Source organism: Vulpes lagopus, chromosome 12 (genome assembly GCF_018345385.1).
Source record: "Vulpes lagopus strain Blue_001 chromosome 12, ASM1834538v1, whole genome shotgun sequence".
NCBI classification, from domain to species: Eukaryota; Metazoa; Chordata; class Mammalia; order Carnivora; family Canidae; genus Vulpes; species Vulpes lagopus.
Window position 1 is genome coordinate 33296506 of NC_054835.1, and position 20111 is coordinate 33316616.

Here is a 20111-nt window from a genome sequence, read left to right on the forward strand (position 1 = left end):
ATCCTGTGTTTCCCATTCCCTTCCATTGTAGCTAATTCAATAATACCTTCTGAGAACCAAATGCCCAATACCAGGTGAGAATTGGTTCAAGAAGTGGTAGAGAAATTTAGCCAGTGGGAGGATAGTTGGTCAAAAATACCCAGGATGACTCTTTTGGTGTGTGGATCCAGAATAGGAACAAACGGGCACATGGGCGACACAGCTGGTTAAATGTCTGACTTGTGATTTTGGCTCAGGTCATGATTTCACGGGTCATGAGACTGAGCCCCTGTCAGACTCCCTAGGCCCTGTCCCTGCCCTGTCCCTTCCCTGCACATGTGCTCCCCCCTCTCCTCCCTCTTTCTCTTCCCCACGTCCTGTGCTAAAATAAATATTTTTTAAATAGGAAAAAAAAATTCTAAAAATCTTCTATAACAGAAAAGACTCCAAATAGCCAGGGGAATATTGAAAAAGAAAACCAGAGCCAGGGGCATCACAATGTCAGGTTTCAGGTTGTACTACAAAGCTGTGGTCATCAAGACAGTGTGGTACTGACACAAAAAACAACCACGTGGACCAATGGAACAGAATAGAGAACCCAGAAATGGGCCCTCAACTCTATGGTCAACTAATATTCGACAAAGCAGGAAAGACTGTCCACTGGAAAAAAGACAGTGTCTTCAATAAATGGTGCTGGGAAAACTGGACAGCCACATGCAGAAGAATGAAACTAGACCATTCTCTTACACCATACACAAAGATCAACTCAAAATGGATGAAAGATCTAAATGTGAGACAAGATTCCATCAAAATCTTAGAGGAGAACACAGGCAACACCCTTTTTGAACTTGGCCACAGCAACTTCTTGCAAGATACATCTATGAAGGCAAGAGAAACAAAAGCAAAAATGAATTATTGGTACTTAATCAAGATAAAAAGCTTCTGCACAGGAAAAGAAACAGTCAACAAAACTAAAAGACAACCTACAGAATGGGAGAAGATATTTGCAAATGACGTATCAGATAAAGGGCTAGTATCCAAGATCTATAAAGAATTTATTAAACTCAACAGCAAAGAAACAAACAATCCAATCATGAAATGGGTGAAAGACATGAACAGAAATTTCACAGAGCAAGACATAGACATGGCCAACACGCACATGAGAAAATGCTCTGCATCCCTTGCCATCAGGGAAATACAAATCAAAACCACAATGAGATACCACCTCACACCAGTGAGAATGGGGAAAATTAACAAGACAGGAAACAACAAATGTTGGAGAGGATGCGGAGAAAGGGGAACCCTCTTGCACTGTTGGTTGGAATGTGAACTGGTGCAGCCACTCTGGAAAACTGTGTGGAGGTTCCTCAAAGAGTTAAAAATAGACCTGCCCTACGACCCAGCAATTGCACTGTTGGGGATTTACCCCAAAGATACAGATGCAGTGAAATGCCAGGATACCTGCATCCCAATGTTTATAGCAGCAATGTCCACAATAGCCAAACTGTGGAAGGAGCCTCTGTGTCCATCAAAAGATGAATGGAAAAAGAAGATGTGGTCTATATATACAATGGAATATTACTCAGCCATTAGAAATGACGAATACCCACCATTTGCTTTGACGTGGATGGAACTGGAGGGTGTTATGCTGAGTGAAATAAGTCAATCGGAGAAGGATAAACATTATATGATCTCATTCATTTGGGGAATATAAAAATAGTGAAAGGGAATAAAGGGGAAAAGAGAGAAAATGAGTGGGAAATATCAGTGAGGGTGACAGAACATGAGAGACTCCTAACTCTGGAAAACGAACAAGGGGTGCTGGAAAGGGAGGTGAGCGAGGGGTTGGGGTGACTGGGTGACGGGCACTGAGGGGGGCACTTGATGGGATAAGCACTGTGTGATATGCTATATGTTGGCAAATCGAACTCCAATAAAAAATGTACAAAAAAATCTTCTATAAAATATGTATAAGGAAAGTAACCACACTTGTTATGCTTCAGAATTTTTTTTCTTACAAATTTAATTCACAGAGAAAGGGAGAGAGAAAAGGTGTGTGGGGGGAGATTGACTGATTATAAATGGGATAGGCAACATTCATCCTGAGAAGCAGGCAGTGTTATAGGAGCCTAATTAGCAAATACCAGCACACATCCAAAGAGGTCTGGGCAGCAATAGATTTGTTTTTACTGCAGTCACTACTTTTGCTATAACAGCAAATTATCTCAACTCTCTAGGACTCAGTTTCCTCATCTGTAGAGCAAAAAGACTTTAAGTTACAGCATTGATTTGCTGACACTCAATGGGTATCCTTTCAAGGTGTGGCCCCCTCCCTGCTAAGCTCTTCATTTTCATTTTTTCAGCTCTAGTCTGATCATGCTCTGCTCTCTTTCCATGGGGAGTCTGCCTTCAGAAGGATGATTATTCTACGTGCATCCATCTGAAGCTTATTTCTGCAGTGAGCATCTGTTTCCACTCAGTTAAGAGACTGAGATGGATTTGCTCTCAGAGATGTGTGGGTCCACGTACCATGTGTGCCAGGCAGGGAAGAATCAACTGGAAAGACTGAAATGCTTGAAAAATCATTAAATACCCCCTCAGAAACCTCCAGAAATAGAAAAAGAGAAGGAAGACTTGAGTACTTGTCAATTGAGCAAAATGTGAACCTAAAGAGACTGCTGAAAAGGAGGAGAAGAAGAAAAACTCTGGTCTCTGTGTTCTTTCTCCCCCAGAACGAGCTCATCAGCTGAAGAAGAGAATCAAGAGGCAGTTTGCAGAGAGTTCAGGCTGAGCTTTAGAGAGAAAATTGGATTCTGTAGTGGCAGAAACAGTGACTTTGAAGGGTCAACATCAACATTTAGTGATGGATATAGCTTTGTGCAACTTAGAATTTTAAAAGCACTCGAGAAAATCAAGAGTTAAGGATTCAAGTAAACATTGTTTCAGGGCCTCAAAAGAATTGGCCAAGCTGGAGTAATCCTTTGACTCCTAGAAGATGGAGGGGAAAGGATCAACCAAAAAATTGTCATAAGTGTAGAAAGCATTGATTTAATACAAGGGTACTGAAGAGGTAAATCAAGGGTTATAGAGGGGAAATTAGGATTCAAAGATGACACGTGCATATGTGGGGAAAATAGCCCACATGGAAGAAGTCGCCAATCCCTGAGATAGAGGATCCAGGAAGATGATTTGTTAGGGAAATCAGAGGATGCAGGAAGATAATTTGTTAGGGAACTCAGAAAATAACTGGTTCAGTTTGGGACATATTAATTTTAATGGACCCCTGAAACATCCTAGGGTATCAGTCAGGTGAGACTATTGACAACTCAAAGGCAATGTCTAACTTGAATATAGTAGTAAAGACAATCTTAGGGTGAGAAACACCATCTGCAAGGACAGCACTGAGTAAAAGAGAAAAACTTAAGGAATTCTCTCCTTTAATTGTTGCACAGATGAGGACAAATCTGCAAAGAAGATAGATATGCAGCCAGAGAAGCAGAATAACAGAGCAGTGTAGCATCATGGAAGTCAAAGAAATAAGTGTTTTAAGAAGAGTGTCTAACATTGTCAGAAGCTACTGGAAGATCAAGTAAGGTGAGGCCTGAAATTAATAGGTTAAAGATTATTGGTTTAGAGGTCATGAGTGGCAGAGTGAGAGCTATTTCTGATGGAGTGATGAGGAAAGATGTCAAGTACATTAGGCCAAGGATTAAATCAGAGATAAAGGAAGGCTGTTATAAAATATCACAAAGAGATGGGAAGAGATGGGGTAGCAATTGAAAAGGAATGTGAATTTGAGAGTATTATTAGTATTATTATTATAAGGCTTCAAGGGTATTTTTTAATTTTTATTTTGCTGAATTACATTTGGCACGTAATATTGTGTAAATGTAAGTTGTATAACATGTTAATTTGATACATTTATCCATTGTAATATGATTGCCCTTACAGTGCTACTATCATTAGTATCTACCATGTTACATAGTGATCCTTTCTTTTTAGTGCTTGGAACCATTCAAAGATATTTAGAAGCTGATTGGGAAGATCCAGATTATAGGGAGTGATTGAATATACAAGACAGAATAATTTAAGCAATATATTAGCATTAAAAATTTAGATTTAAGTTGTTTATGAGCATGAGATATATAACCAGTAAAAATAAACAACAAAAAAGCAAGAAAAATGGGAAGGGGTGGAGAGGTGTTTTTTTTTGTTGTTGTTGTTGTTTTTTAAGATTTATTTACTTATTCATGAGAAACACAGAGAGAGGTAGAGACACAGGCAGAGGGAGAAGCAGGCTCCATGCAGGGAGCCCAATGTGGGACTCAATCCCAGGTCTCCAGGATCAGGCCCTGGACTGAAGGTGGCGCTAAACCGCTGAGCCACCCAGGCTGCCCTGGAGAGGTGTTTTTAAAGGTGTTTAGGGTAAGTATGATAGCTCTACTTGCTTCTGAACTCCTCAGGCCAGATAGGTTAGTGTAAGGTGGTCTTTATGGGAGTAATTTCTGGACTCAAAATGCTTGGTTTAAATCCCAGCTTTGCACTTACCAGCTATGTGATTTAAGTTAAACTATAGAAACTCTCCAAGCCAGAGGTCACCTCACCAGTAAAATGGGAAATTATTATAGCACATGCATACTCACAAACACACACACACACACACACACACACACACACTACCCATATATATAATTCTATATATACACACACACTCATATACACTTTTACACAAACACACATATACATAATTTTTTTTTACTTTTGAAAAGTAACCAGTAATATAATAAGCTCTATAAAAGTGTTATAAATTATGATAGGAGTAATATCCTAAACTTTTAGTAAGACAATTCTATGTAAATATATAAGAAGTCAAGTTGTTAACTGATGTTTATTTTATCTTTTTAATCAGGTTTCTCTTGCCCACTTTTGGGAAATAGAGGCAGCTATGTATACCTTCCACATTCCATACTTGAATGCCTCATTGAAGAATTTTAAGGAGATCTTCTGGGAGCCCACTAAGCACACTACATTGATTCATTTCATTTATTCTGTACATCTGTGCAGACTGTGTACACTGTATGGCACCTGATAAAATAAAGAGAGTCCTTGTCCTTGAGTAGCTGAATGAGGGAGACATATAAACAAATTGTGGTAAAGTAAAATAATAAAGACACTGTTGGAACATCAAGAACTGAGGACACCAAATGAAGAGACAGTGTGACCATTTTTTATGGTTTTTCTCCTGGACAAGTCAGGACTACAGCATAGTAGTCAGATCCTGGGGTCAGTTGGATGGGGTAATTGGTCTACATGCTGTGAAGTATGGAGCCAAGAGAGACATGAAAGTAGTGTCAAAGTGTGAAGCTGGGATCAAGCCAAATAAACCAAAGCCATGCTTCTCAGTTTTGATTATGCACTAGAATTACCTGGGGAGCTTTTAAAAAAGATGTCTGGGACTTCCACATAATAATCAAATCAGAATTTTTGGGATGTGGAGTCAGACATCAATATCTTTTTAAAATACTCTCTAGTTGGAATTCGCATGCAGCGAAGTCAGTAGAGAACAACTGCACTGAAGGGTCGAGTCAAAGGAGAGAGCATAGAAGTAGCAACAAGGTACAGGCCCCCATAGATGATTGCTGTTCACAGATGTTCCTTGAACCAACATTATCAGCATTGCCTGGGAGACTACAGACATGCAGAACCTTGAGCCTTGCCCCCATGAAAATCTGTATTTTGACAAATTTCTTTATAATTCTTCTCTACACTAAAATTTAAGAAGATTCTTAGGAAACTGCAGTCACTCTCTACCTGGTCTTCTTGCTTCTATTCTTGTTCCCCCAGAGTCTATATTGCTGAGATTTCCCTTTTTTAAAGATTTTATTTATTTATTCATGAGAGACACAGAGAGAGAGGCAGAGACACAGGCAGAGGGAGAAGCAGGTTCCTCGCAGGGAGCCTGATGTGGGATTCAATCCCAGGACCCCAGGATCACACCCTGAGCCAAAGGCAGATGCTCAACAATTGAGGCACCCAGGCTTCCCTATATTGCTGAGATTTCATCATTGAGCACTAAGTATATGCTATGTCTGACTTGCCTTAATTGCCCTGAAAAAGACAAAACCATATTCTGAAGGAGGATAGATGTCAACAACTGTTAAAACACCCTCAGAAAGCAAACCATGTGGAACTGGAAATCAAGGTGGGAGAATTATTCTGCACAAGCCCACCATTCTGCACAAGCCCCATTCTAGGGAGAATCATCACTTTTTTGCAGTCCTGGCAGACCAGGATTTACATCTGCTTTAATGTCAGGGCAGAAATCTTGGTAAAATATGCACATTTGTAAGTATAATTCTGTCCCCCCACTCTTGCCTCCTAAGCTTTCTATCAGGAGGACAAATTGTAATTCACTAGGGCAATCAAGAACATGTCTGGTAGTTTTCTGACTCATTATCAGATAGTTTTCTGACTCATTTCATATTGGTGCTAAATTCCAAAATGAACTTGGGTGCTAAATCCCAATGATGTACCTGGGTGTTACAGGAGCAGAGCTATAACAGAGGACCTGAAACTGAAATGAAAGCCCTCATGAAAAATTGGATACCTGTCAACCAAACAAGAAAATGTCTTGAAAACAACTATTTTGGAGATTGATGTTTAATACTGATCAAATTTCTCTAATTTTAAAACCATCGCAAATCTATAATTTATTGAATATTAAATCTGGAGTCACAGCAATAGAAATACCTATTTATTCTAAACTGCAGAATTCAAATCTCTACTACTTTTGATTCTTTCTTACATCTAAAATTGGAATAGGACAATCAGAAAAGTCTGGAAAGCATTGGCTAAAGCTGTGTTAGGCATCAAATATGTATAGAAACACAATATTTTAAGACACAATGTTTCTTTGTTATTTAACCCAATCATCTATAACAAACTGAAATATATTTAATTCTTACAATGACATACAGAGTTTGAGTTATTTATCATCACATTCTGCTCTAGAAGAATCTGAGAAAAAAAATCTTCACAGAAGACATGGGGCTGCCCAAAATCACATAATGGTTTTGGTTATATCCATAATCCTGCCAAATTCACACCAAAGCCAAATCCTTTGACGCCAAATCCCAAACATATTTCATTCCATTAAGCTATCTCTCCTATGCTTTGATTGATCACATTCTTGACTATATGCAATTTTTTTTCTTATTGCCCAAAGAGTTTGAAGAAAAGCATCTGAGACTCTAAATAACTGGTTCCTACATTTGCCACTGGGAAAGGAGTTTCCAGCACCGTTTTCCCAATTCCCTTAAGAAGAAGAAAAGCAAGCTCTTCAGAGCATAACCTCAGTTCCATTAAAAGGAAACTATATTTTATTTGTTGCTTATTGATAGAGCCCCAGTGCCTTCTCAAGTCAAATTTATTCTAAAACAAATCAGAGTAGCTTTTGTTTATAGTGATGAACACTCAGAAGAGGGTGTCTGTGTTGGTCCTATGATAGACGTCAAGCAATTAGTCACAGTTGTGATTTGTGGTACTATTTTAGTCACAAGCTATAAATATAGGCGTTCTGTATTTCTTGTTATTGTTTATTTGTTTGTTCTGGATTGAATTGAGCACTGATTAGCATAGCAAAATCAGCTCGTAAAATGAATGCCAACAGTTAAACAACAATTATGGAGATGCAATTAAAACTTAATGTTGGGAGATTTGTGTACCCTACAGGAGAACATCTGCCCAATAGCCAGGTGGGCACATGGGAATGGCTGAAGAGGAAGACCTCCTGCTGACATGATCTTTATAAGAAAAATCTATGCTAAGTGAAGGTGACACCAGAAGGCAGCTTTGTCTTGAAAGGAGAAATTGAGGCAAGGGCCAAATAATATGGGTATGTTTTAATTTTAAATTTATACAAAGAATTAAAAACCTTTTCAGATTTAGAAAAGACAGATTAACATAATTATTCCATTTCTATCCAATTAGAGAGCATCTGCTCTATATTTGTATATGAATTTTTTTTCCCTACCTCTGGCCAAATCTTCACAACTTATGAGAGGTATTCAGCCCTTATTCTGAAGTCTTCTTATTTTTCTTCTCTAATTTCTGTCCTTAATTATATTAGCTCTGTATTCCATATCTTTGCACACTTCCTCAAATTATTTTTGGAATGAAATAGAAAATCAATTAATCATTCAATCACCCTATTCTTTGAAAAAATGGTTTTTTAAAAAGATTTTATTTATTCATGAGAGACACAGAGAGAGAGAGGCAAAGACATAGGCAGAGGGAGAAGCAGGCTTCTAGAGGGGAGCCCAATGTGGGACTCGACCCAAGGTCATGACCTGAGACAAAGGTAGATGCTCAACCAATGAGCCACCCAGGTATCCCTTAAAAAAAATGTTTTCTGTCACTGGTTGTCTGACTTCCTTCTTTGTTCCCAAAATGCAAGGCCTTGATATAGTTTTGTTCAGGGCATAAATGATATGAGGACCTAAAAGAACTCAACTGAATTCTATTGACAGAAATAACCTAGATAAGGCACTATCTATCCACCCTGAATGTGCTTCTTACTTTGAACATTTGGGGACAGAAACTATCTTTTCAGTTATATATGCCCACCAACTAGTACATCTACAATGTAGATCAATAAAAAGTTGTGGGTTTTTGTTCGTTTGTTTAATTCAGTGGAGAAATTATGACAAAATAGTAAAAAGCATATTGCATAATAATACATGATCAAGGAATCTGTCCTCAGGACAATTTCTGCAAAATAGTGACTTTTAGGCTGAGTTTCTGGGCAGTCAGATTACAGAAATAACCTACATCCTACAACTCTGTAATTAGTATTAACCAAAACTCTGAGATGTCAAACTATTATTGAAGCACCTGTTAATTTTAATAAAAATTCCACACACAGAATAATAAGGAGGAAGATATAAGGTGTAAGCTATACATTATCATCCTTGATTATCTACAGCTATTCCTCATTGACCTAGACAGAAATCCTCACTCCTTTCCTGAACATTTCAGTAGAGGAATTAAGTGCACAATCCAGTGGACCCAGGTCTGAAATGAGCTTCTACCACTTACTAATGGTGTGACCTTGGGGCAAGTCACTGGAACACTAAGGTACATTTTCTTCACCTATAAATTAGAAGAAATGATAGTGCCTACACCAGAGAGTTGCAGTGTGTTATATGGGGACAAGCTTTATGGAATGCCTCTACATGGTATGTATGCAATAAATATTAGCTAATTCTGGTTCTCTCCTCAGTATGGTTGCTTACAAGTCTACGTAGTTATGCCAACATGAATTCATCTGAAAAGACGAATTCAACTGCCCAACTCCCTAGCAGTGTAATTTCCCTTCTCTACTGGATCATTCTCATTATCACACAGCCTATAATACCTCTCATTTTAAAATCTGCCCCCCCTCACCCTATTACCTCCTCTAGCTACCATCCTATCACCCACCTCCCCCATTTGGTAAACTCCCAGACAAAATAAGAGTTATCAGTATTCACCTGTGGGCTTCCCTTTTTCTTTTAGCCCACTTCCACTAGACCTCCAACCTCATAACTCTGCCAAACCTTCATTTGTCAAGGTCATTAATATCCTTCGTTTTCCCAAACCCATTGGTCAAGGCTAAGTTCTCCCTTTATTTGACATTTTGGGAGCATCTGACAGTTGACTATTCCCTCTTTCTTAAAATCTTTCTGTCACTGGGCTGCTGAGAAATCACTTTATTCAGATGTTTCTCTCTTTCCTCATCAGCTGCTTCTCATTGCCAAACTATAAATTTTAGGGCACCCGGGTGGATAAGTCAGGTAAGCATTTGACTTCAGCTCAGGTCATGATCTTGGGGTCCTGGTGTTGGGCTCTCTGCTGAGCAGGGAGTCTGCTATTTCTCCCTCTGTGATCTGTCTCGCTTTCTTTCAAATAAATAAATAAACAAGTAAGTAAATAAATAAAATCTATATATTTATATATTTCTATCATCTATCATCTATCTATCTATAAATTTTGTAAAATATGGTCTTTTCCCTTCTTTTCTCTATATAAGATCATCTAGGGAAGGAGTCTATCTAAAATTGTTCTCTATTCCTGAGTTCTCCATTAATATCAAGGGGCTCATCTCTGTTTGGGCTTTTAGGAGGTTTCTTAACCTTCTTGTATCTTGATTTTACCTTGAAGCTTCATCCATACCTTTTTTTAGTATATAACATTACTACTGAAGGTCTCTTAGGAAAACCAAACCAAACCAAACCAAACTAAACACTAAGCTAAAATGTAAACTGTTTCCTGTGCCCTCTCCACCTTCTTTCTCTTTTTACCTTTTTTTTTTCACCTTCTTTCTCAATCATCATCTCATTCTTTCAGTGCCACCCACATTGGCCATCTGACTGATCTCTAACCATGTAATATAGCTTGTTTCAGGGCCTTTATCTTTGACGATCTTTCTGCCTCCTTGAAATGATCTTTTCCTACAGAATTCACAAGTCTTGCTTCTTCATTTCAACCCAAATGTCACTTGCCCAGAGAGGTCCTTCCTGACCACACTTATTATAATAAAGACCTCCCATTATTTTCTGTCCCCTACTCTTTTAATTTGCTACATAGTTATATTTTATCATTGCTTGTAATCATAGGATCCATTTATTAACTTGCTTAGTGGTTGTCTCCCTCATCCAGAAGAATAGAAGCTCATCTAGAGCAAAATCTTTGTTTCTTTCTTCACCTTGTCCCCAGCTTCTGCTTATAATAAATTCTCCAAAAGCACTGGTGGAGTAGATGAACTATAGAGCCGGGACTTGGTTAAGGAAGGCTCTGATTCATACTTGGACCCTTGAAGGCCATATACAAAAATGTATACCCTATTTATCTAAAGACTTGCTATTTTCATTTGTGTCCTCAAAGCATACTGAGAGAATGCTGAATCTGAAAGCAAAACCACAAAAGTAGTAGCTCTGCCCTGTCATTTATCATCTAATCCCCCAGGGAAAGTCAGTGGAACTAGCAACTCAATTCCCCAAGTTGTAAAATGGTGATCATCACAGCTGCTATTACTAACCTAGAGAATTGTCAAACAAGAAAGGAAGCCATCGCTTACTATACACCTACTATATATCAGGCATTGTACACTCAGATATGTCTTTCATATATATTTCTCTTCTGAATTATTACAATGACTTTCTAACTCATTTCCCTGGCTTCATTCAGGAAATCCTTTTAAGATGGCCCTGGAGTAATTCTAAAAATATAAATCAGATCCTATCACTCTCTTAATAACTAGGACACCCTCCTGCAGCTCTCTATTGACTAGATAATAAGGTCTAAATTCCTTGGAGTTACAAAAACAAACCTCTAAATTCTGGCCCCTATCTCTTTCTCTTTATTTCCTAGAACTCAATTTCCCTCCATTCCACCATCTAAATTTCTTCAAGTATCACTCACTAATTTGTACTTAAATAAAACAGAGTATTTCTTACCATTTGATTCTGTATTTGCTCTGTCTCTTGCCTGGATCTCCTTTCACACCTTGGGCTGTCAAACTCCCATTTATCCTGTAAAGTTCCACAGGCATGTAATTACCTGTATGAAGCCTTTATTAGAATATTCCCAAGGCTCCAGAAGAATCAACCACCCTGTATTATTTCTATACCTTTTACACCCTTAATACATCATACCTACTAATTTTTTTTTTTTTTTGGGGGGTTGGCCTATATACTACAAGTTTCTTGAGGGCTGTAACCAGTTCTTAATCACCTTTGTTTTGTTTGGGGTGGGGGTTTTTTTGTTTGTTTGTTTGTTTGTTTGTTTGTTTTAAGGATTTTATTTATTTATTCATGAGAGACACACAGAGAAAGAGAGAAAGAGAGAGAGAAAGAGAGAGTGAGAGAGAGGCAGAGACACAGGCAGAGGGGGAAGCAGGCTCCATGCAGGGAGCCTGACATAGGACTCAATCCTGGGTCTCCAGGATCAGGCCCTGGGCTGAAGGCAGCACTAAACTGTTGAGCCACCTGGGCTGCCCATCTTAATCATCTTTGCATCCACAGATAATAAACATATAGTAAACTCTGTGTAAGGGTTTGTTGAAAGAATTAATCACCTGATACAATCTTATAAATCTCTCTGTAAGTAGATATTGTTTTCTCCACATTCACCAAAGAACACCAGACAAATGTGAGTATCATCCAAACCAGAACATGTTGGAGCACAGAAAAGGAATCATTAAAAAATTTCTCTGGGAAGACAAGCATAGATTAGGAGTGTTGGAAGACTTAGAGTCACCATGTTTAAAAGGCCCTACATGATCTAGTGTCCCTTTATCTCACTCATTGCTCTTCAACTCCTACGGCCTCCTATGTGCTCCTGGAGTACACCAAGCATACTTCCAACTCAGAGCATCTGTATGCTCTTATTAAATATTACCTTATCCAAATAATCTTCCCTTACCACTCTCTAAAATAGCATACATATTCCAACCCACCTAATTCTCCATCACATAAACTTCCTTCATCTTTTCCTAATAGAACCAACCACTATTTGGCATACTTGATTATTTTTATTTATTTTCTGTAGTAGGTACTGGGAAGTAATCCAAGGTTCAGTTGGCAGAGTGAACAGTCAGCTAGAAAAGGAATGTTGGTACTAGAATGATAGAGAACTTTAAAACCTTGACAGAAAGGTCTGAATATCATTTTGTTAAAAATGCGAAGCCTCTCAACATTTTGACCAGGCAACTGACATGATGAAAGCTGTGTTTTAGAAAGATTAACAGGATAAACATGCATCAGCAGAGCCCTGGTCCCCCAATAACAGAGTTCTATGACTGTGTCCTCTCTGTTTTGTAATTGACTTCAAGTGTTGTTCATGCCCTCAGAGTTCTCCTGTCTTCTAATTAGATATTCTGTATATCAAGAGTGATCTCAATAAGCCTGTGTTTAGTTTATCACATCCTATAGTAACACCTAATAAGGACCATAAATGGGGTCCATAAGACTCCTTCCAAAGAAGGCAGCCCTATAAAGCTGGATCAGAATCTCCAACACTGGCTCCACTTAGTCCTGCCTTCCATCTTCCATATTCCACAATAAAGTGGTCTCAGAATGCCTTGCATCGCAACCAGGCTGAATTAAGCCAGAAGTAACAGAACTTGACAGCATTTTGAAATAAAGAGATGAGGAGGAGAGTCCAGAGTGACAGCAAGTTTTCAAACCCAAGTGACATAAAAAGCAATGATTCCATTTGCATTAGTGGGAGAAACAGAGAAAAACTGATTGTTTCAGTTTAAAACATACTGATTTTGAAGTCATGATAGAAACTTCAGGTAAAATATCTAGTACATATCTGGAAATGTAAGATTTGAAATGAGGAAATAAATCTGCATATAGGACTCAGATTTGGGAATCATTTGCATCCATGTGTTATTTGAAGATGAGAAAGCAAGTGAGATGAGCAAAAAATAAATTGAGAAAAAAACACTTTAGCAAGATTTTAGAGCCAATTTAAGCAGGATGATGAGGTAAACAAGTGAGGGAAGAAGTATAAGTAGAAAAGGGAAGATCGTTTTAATATCTTATGAGTGGTGAGTATTGCTGGGAAGATGGCAGATAGGAAGACCCGGATTGCCCCATGGGTTACAGCTAGATAACACTAACATCAGTGCAAATAACCCAGAAAACAACCTGAGGACTAGCAGAACAAACTCCACAACTAAATGTAGAGAAGAGGCCACATCAGAGAGGAGGAAGAGTGGAGATGTGGTGGGGAGCTATATAGACCTGCAGGACTATCCACAGGAGGGAAGGACCTGAGTGTGCAGAGACGAGAGAGAAGGGGCCCTCACACTGGGTAGCCCACACAGGAAAGATGAATCCCCGTAACAGCTGGCTTTGAAAACCAGAGGGACCAAGATTCATGAGTTCTTACAACCAACAGGACTTAAAACCCAAATTTTAAAAATCAGTGGCTTCACTCAAGGAGAATTGGTTGGGCAAGAGGAAACTGAGGCCCTGCCCTGAAAGAGACAGCACAACCAAAAGCCCATGGAGATACAATATAGAAGCAATTATTTGAAAAATGCCTGGGCATACAGATGAGTTATTTAATCATTCAGAGGTGTCCTAGAGAGACAGAGATCACCAGAAGACTCTTCCAGGAACATAGGAGCTGGCAAGAGCCATTCCCCTCCTCTACTCCCTAGCATAAGTGTATGGCCACCTTGGGAACCAGTACAGCACTAACCCTTTACCTAGCTTGCTAATACCATTGCCCTACCACCCTGCCCCCTCCAGCCAGGCCTGCCTCAGCCCCTGTGCTGTAGGTCCTGTCCTCCAGAGGACTGGCTGTGCACAAATCTTGCAAACACTGCATGTCCTGCCTCTGCACACATTGGGGAACTGCCTCTCAAATATGCTTTTGGCTGGAAACCATCCAGAGCCATACCACAAGCCTGACAGTATGCAAGCAGCCCCAGCAGGAGCCAGCACCACTCCAAAGAGACTCCTGCCCTGAGGACAGAGAAAGATAACCACACATATCAGTCAAACTTTGATCCTAGCAGTGGACTATGGGCAGATAACGGTCTGACTGCAGGTCTGCCCACCAATGAAAGCTTCTCAGGGGACAACACAGGGAAAGCACACTGTAGTTTGGTGCTACTGCACCTTGTGGACACCTTATCTGAATTAACTCAAACCCAAGGCATCCCCACTCTGGCCCGTTAATAGTACATGACCAAACACTGCCCATAGCAGGCAAAGAGAGCTACTGCAGATGACTGGACTGAAGAAAAAGCACTTCAGCCACAACAATAGGGCACATTCAACACATAGGAGACACCTCTGAAGTGCCGGTTTCCAGTGAAAAGTGTCCTGCACTACAGGACACTGTAGGACCTCTTCTTCATAAGGCCACTATTTTCAGAAGAAGGACATATAGCTGACTCTCCTAACACAGAGAAACAGTTACGCAAAATGAGGAGACAGAGGAATAGACCCTAAGGAAAAGAACAGAACCAAACCACAGCAAGAGACCTATGCAAGATAGAGAAGAGTAATATGACTGATGAAGAAATTAAAATAATGATCATAAAGATACTGGAGTTGAGAAGAGACTGGAGGATATCAGTGAGACCCTTAACAGAGACAAAAAGAACCAAAGATGAAGAACACAATAAATGAAATTAAAAATATACTAGATAGAATAAACAGTAGATTAAAAGAGGCAGAAAAATGAATCAGTAACCTGGAAAGTAATCAAGCTGAGCCAGTGAGAGAAAAATAATATATATATATATGCAAAGGTGTGTTTGGGTGGCTCAGTTAAATGTGTGGCTCTTGATTTTGGCTCAGGTCTGGATCTCAGGGTCCTGAGACTGAGCCCAGTGCAGGACTCCATACTCAGTGGGGGTTTGCTTCCTCCTCCTTCTCCCTCTTCCCCTCCCCCTGCTATCTCTTAAAATAAAACATTAAATAAATGATTCTTTAAAAAGAAAAAGAAAAAGCCCCCACAGCCAACATCACATTCAATGGTGAAAAACTGAGAGCTTTTTCTCTAAGGTCAGGATCAAGAAAAGGATGCCCACTCTTACCACTTTTATTCAGTATACTGTTGGAAATCCTAGCCACAGCTTCAGAAAAGAAAAAGGCACAAAAGGCACCTAAATTGATAAGGAAGTACTAAATCTTTTACTCTTTGCAGATGACATGATACTATATGTAGAAAACTCTAAAGACTACCAAAAAATTACTACAACTGACAAATTCAGTAAGGTTGAGGATACAAAGTCAATGTATAGAAACTCATTGCATTTATATATGCTTATATGAAGTAGCAGAAAGAGAAATTAACAATCCCACTTATAATTGCTCCAAAAATAATAAAATACATATGAATCAACTTAACCAAAAAAAGGTGAAAGACTTGTACTCTGTAAACCATAAAATACTGATGAAAGAAACTGAAGAAAATACAAACAAATGCAGACATTCCATTCTCATAGATTGAAAGAACAAATATTGTTAAAATGTCTATACTACCCACAATAATTTACAGATTTAATAAATCCCTATCAAAATAAGAATAGCATTTTTTTCACAGAACAAGAACAAATAATCATAAAATCTTCATGTAACCACAAAAGACCCCAAATAGCCAAAGCAATCTTCAAAAAGAAAAACAAAACTGGAAGTGTCATAATTCCAGACCTCATGTTATACTACAAACCTGTAGTAATTGAAACAGAACAGTACTGGCACAAAAACAGATATATAGATCAATGGAACAGGATACAAAGCCCAGAAATAAATCACAATTATGTGGTCAATTAATCTTTGACAGAGGAGGCGAGAATATGCAATGAAAAGGACAGTCTCTTCAATAAGTGATATTGGGGAAACTGGACAACTAAATGCAAAAGAATGAAATTGGACCACAGTCTTTCCACATACACAAAAATGAACTCAAAATGAAATAAGGACTTAAATGTGAGACCTGAAATCATAAGAATCTAGAAAAGAAAAAGAAAAAAGAATCTAGAAAAGAGTACAGGTAGTAGTGTCTCTGTCATTGGCCATTGCAACATATTTGTAGAGATCTCCTAAGACAAAGGAAATAAAAGCAAAAATAAATTATTAGAACTATATCAAAATTAAAATCTGTGAAGGAAACAACCAACAAAACTAAAAGACAACCTATGGAATGGGAGAAGATATTTGTAAATGACATATCTGATCAAGTATTAATATCCAATATATATAAATAACCTGTACAACTCAATACTACCCCCCCCCAAAAAAAAACCTCTTAACTACAGAGAACTGATGGCTACCAGATGGAAGGTTGGTGGGGGATGGATGAAAAAGGTGATGGGGATTAAGGAGTGCACTTGTTTTGTGAGTAGTAGATGAGTATAGTCATTAGAGTAGAATATTTAGAAGAGTACTCTAAGAAGATGAGTAGAATCTTTATAGGGCAACATGATTAGCAAGAGGACTCAGTGGAAAGCAACCTATAAAGAGCTGAGGTGGCATGGTTTTATAACTTTATATAACTATCTAAGAATAGAAATGGAAAAGGCAAGGAGTGGGAACTTCTGCACATTGGCATTTTACCTAACAATTGTAGAATTGATATGATACCTAGAGATTGACATAGTATAAACAATCTATTAAAATGTAAGGAATTGGGGATCCCTGGGTGGCTCAGTGGTTTAGTGCCTGCCTTTGGCCTAGGGAGTGATCCTAGAGTCCCGGGATCCAGTCCCGTATCAGGCTCCCTGCATGGAGCCTGCTTCTCCCTCTGCCTGTGTCTTTGCCTCTCTCTCTCCTCTCTCTGTCTCTCTCTCTGTGTGTCTGTCATGAATAAATAAATGAAATCTTTAAAAAATAAAAAATAAAAAATAATAAAATGTAAGGAAGTCTAGGATGTAAAGTAGCACTGAGCTGATAGCTCCAATTGAGAAGCCCTGCCTTTTGTTCAAGTACTAGAAAAAAATCACTGAGGTCAATGAAAATCTAACTATAAAATCAGACAGAGGAAGTAATAAAATCGGAGCATCAAAGCTGAGCAAAAATTAATTCTAATTCTTCCATGGATTTTGGGTGACCAAATGATCAACAGGTCTGAAACATAGAGAGTGTATCAGGCACTGTCCTCAGCTCTGGAAATGCAAAAATCTCAGATGAGCAGAGATATAAGGCACAGAAATCTGAAGCAACTTAAGAAGGTCTCACCAGAAATTTATGGCAAAACCTCCTGGGTCCTGGCCTATGCTTTTTGCCTTATGTCCAATTTTTTACATTTCTCTCCAACCAAGTGCTAATTTATTTTTTTCCAAATCTAGACTAATTTCTTTGAAAGTCCTTGGATCTTTTGGAATTTTCTAATTTGTTCTGATTTTATAGGTTGCTTCGTTTAATCAAAATCTCCAGGTATAAAATGATAATATAGCTGTAACTTGCACTTGCTTATACATGATGATAGTAAGAGACACAGTCACCTGAGTTCCTTGGAGAAAGGTACTATGGAGACAAAGGCAGATATTCAATATTGCAAATAATCTCATCTTCTCTTACTATCAAATATTCATTTAAAATGCGTGAAATAGAAAAGTGGCTTCTTAAAATTCCACTGTAAGAAAGATACCCATTCTGATCTAGCTGTGTCATAAAAGTAAGAGTGGGAAACACCATTCTTTGTACTTCGAACAAATAGAACCTGGCTGGTTTCATTTCCCTAAAAGGCAACTCAGGTGAATTGGCTCTATTAGCAGTACAGAAGATAATAATAATAATAGTTAATACTATTTTGTATACATGATGGATTCTCTGGGAAGTAGGTGTGCCCTGGTCAGTCCAAGTTAATCCATTTTCTCCACCCTGGCAGTACTGAATTGTTTTGTCATCAGCTTGGTTGCACTGGGAACTGCATTTTCCAGAACTCCCTTTCCCGTAAGGTTCTGGGGTCAGTCAGAAGAAGTTTCATGATTTAGGTGAGGAAGAAGTAAAGCTGTGTGACTGTTACCCTTTGAAGTTGCTCTTTGGCTCCAGGTGATGAGAGACAGATATATAGATGTGCTAGTCTATGCCAGTCTGCCCAGATATTTTCTCAGCTGCCATCCCTGCTCTGGTAGGCAGAGTTCTAAGAAAGCCCCCAAGGTTCTTGCTCCCTGGTGTACCTTCTTTGTGTAATATCCTGCCCTTGAGTTGGGGGCGGGGCGGGGGGGCTGTGACTATGATGGGATATCATTCCCACACCTAGGTTACTAATCAGCTGACTTTGAGTTAATCAAAGCAAGCTTATGTGGGGCAGGTTTGGCCCAATCATCGGAGCCTTTAAAAGAAAAGAAGGTGAAGTGTCCAAGAGGTTCATTCCTACTGGCCTTGACAACATCAATTCCATGAGGTCTACAGCAGCAAAGAAAAGAATCTGCCAACAACCACATGAGCTTGGAAGAGGCCCCAAGCCTCAGATGAGACCCCAGCCCTCACTGACACCATGGTGGCAGCCTTGTGAGACCCTAAGAAGAGGAGCAGGCTAACCTGTGTCTAGACTCCTGATACATGAACATCCATGATAATAAATGAGTGTTGTTTTAAACCAGTAACTTTGTAGTACTTTGTTACAAACTAACAGATAACTAAATATCTGTTGTAATAATTTAATACATGCTAATAGAAACAGATAACTGATATATCTGTTCACCAAAAGAAACCCCAGACCCACACTATCAGATGCCTTGCTGAAAATCCAAAGGCAGTAGCCATGAAGAGCAAATACATTCATTGACTTCACCAGCCTCTCTTGATGGTCCTACTCTTTAACAGCTAGATATGCCAGCTTCAGTATTTCCCTGCTAGTTCTAATTCCCCACCTCCTTCTATAATTGTGTAGCATCTAATTTTTATAAAAACTTTCTCATTTCATAATACTCACAGTGGTTCTGCTTCCCTGAATGAACCATGACTGATATGGTGACTAGTACCAGAAGTGGCAGTGGGACAATAGAATCTTTAGAATGGATATCTGGAATTGGTTTTAACATTTAATTAGACTTATGGACATTAATGACCTTGCCACCAGTGTTAAAGAGCCCATTGGTAGTCTAAGGAATTCAGTGACAATATAGAAAACAAAATTATCACCTCTAGACATCTACATTCAAGCTCGAATAGAAGGCAATGCTTTGGGGGACCAAGTGGTTGCTGCTATAAACATTTTTAGTTAAAATAAGGCCTACTGAGGTTACTTAGCCAATTATAAATGCATCAGAGCACTGAGAGAAATAAAATTGTGGTCCTGTGACTTTAAATTTCCATTGCAAGGTCCATTAAAAAAAAATCAGAAAGCTTTTGCAACTGCCCTAAAAGAAAACCTTATCTCCTATGACCATAGGCACACAATTTTAAAAAATCAAACCAAAAGTCTAATCCTGTGGGTGCCTTAAGTACAATGCAGATTGAATCCATGACTGCACAGGGGCTTTTTTAAATGTTAAATTTAGGGTATTGACAGGGAAGGAACAGGATGTTGAAAATTTGGATGGAGGGATCTAATGGGAGATTCTAATGAAACTGAACACATCACACCCTGAAAATTCTGCTGCACTTCCTTCTCAAATA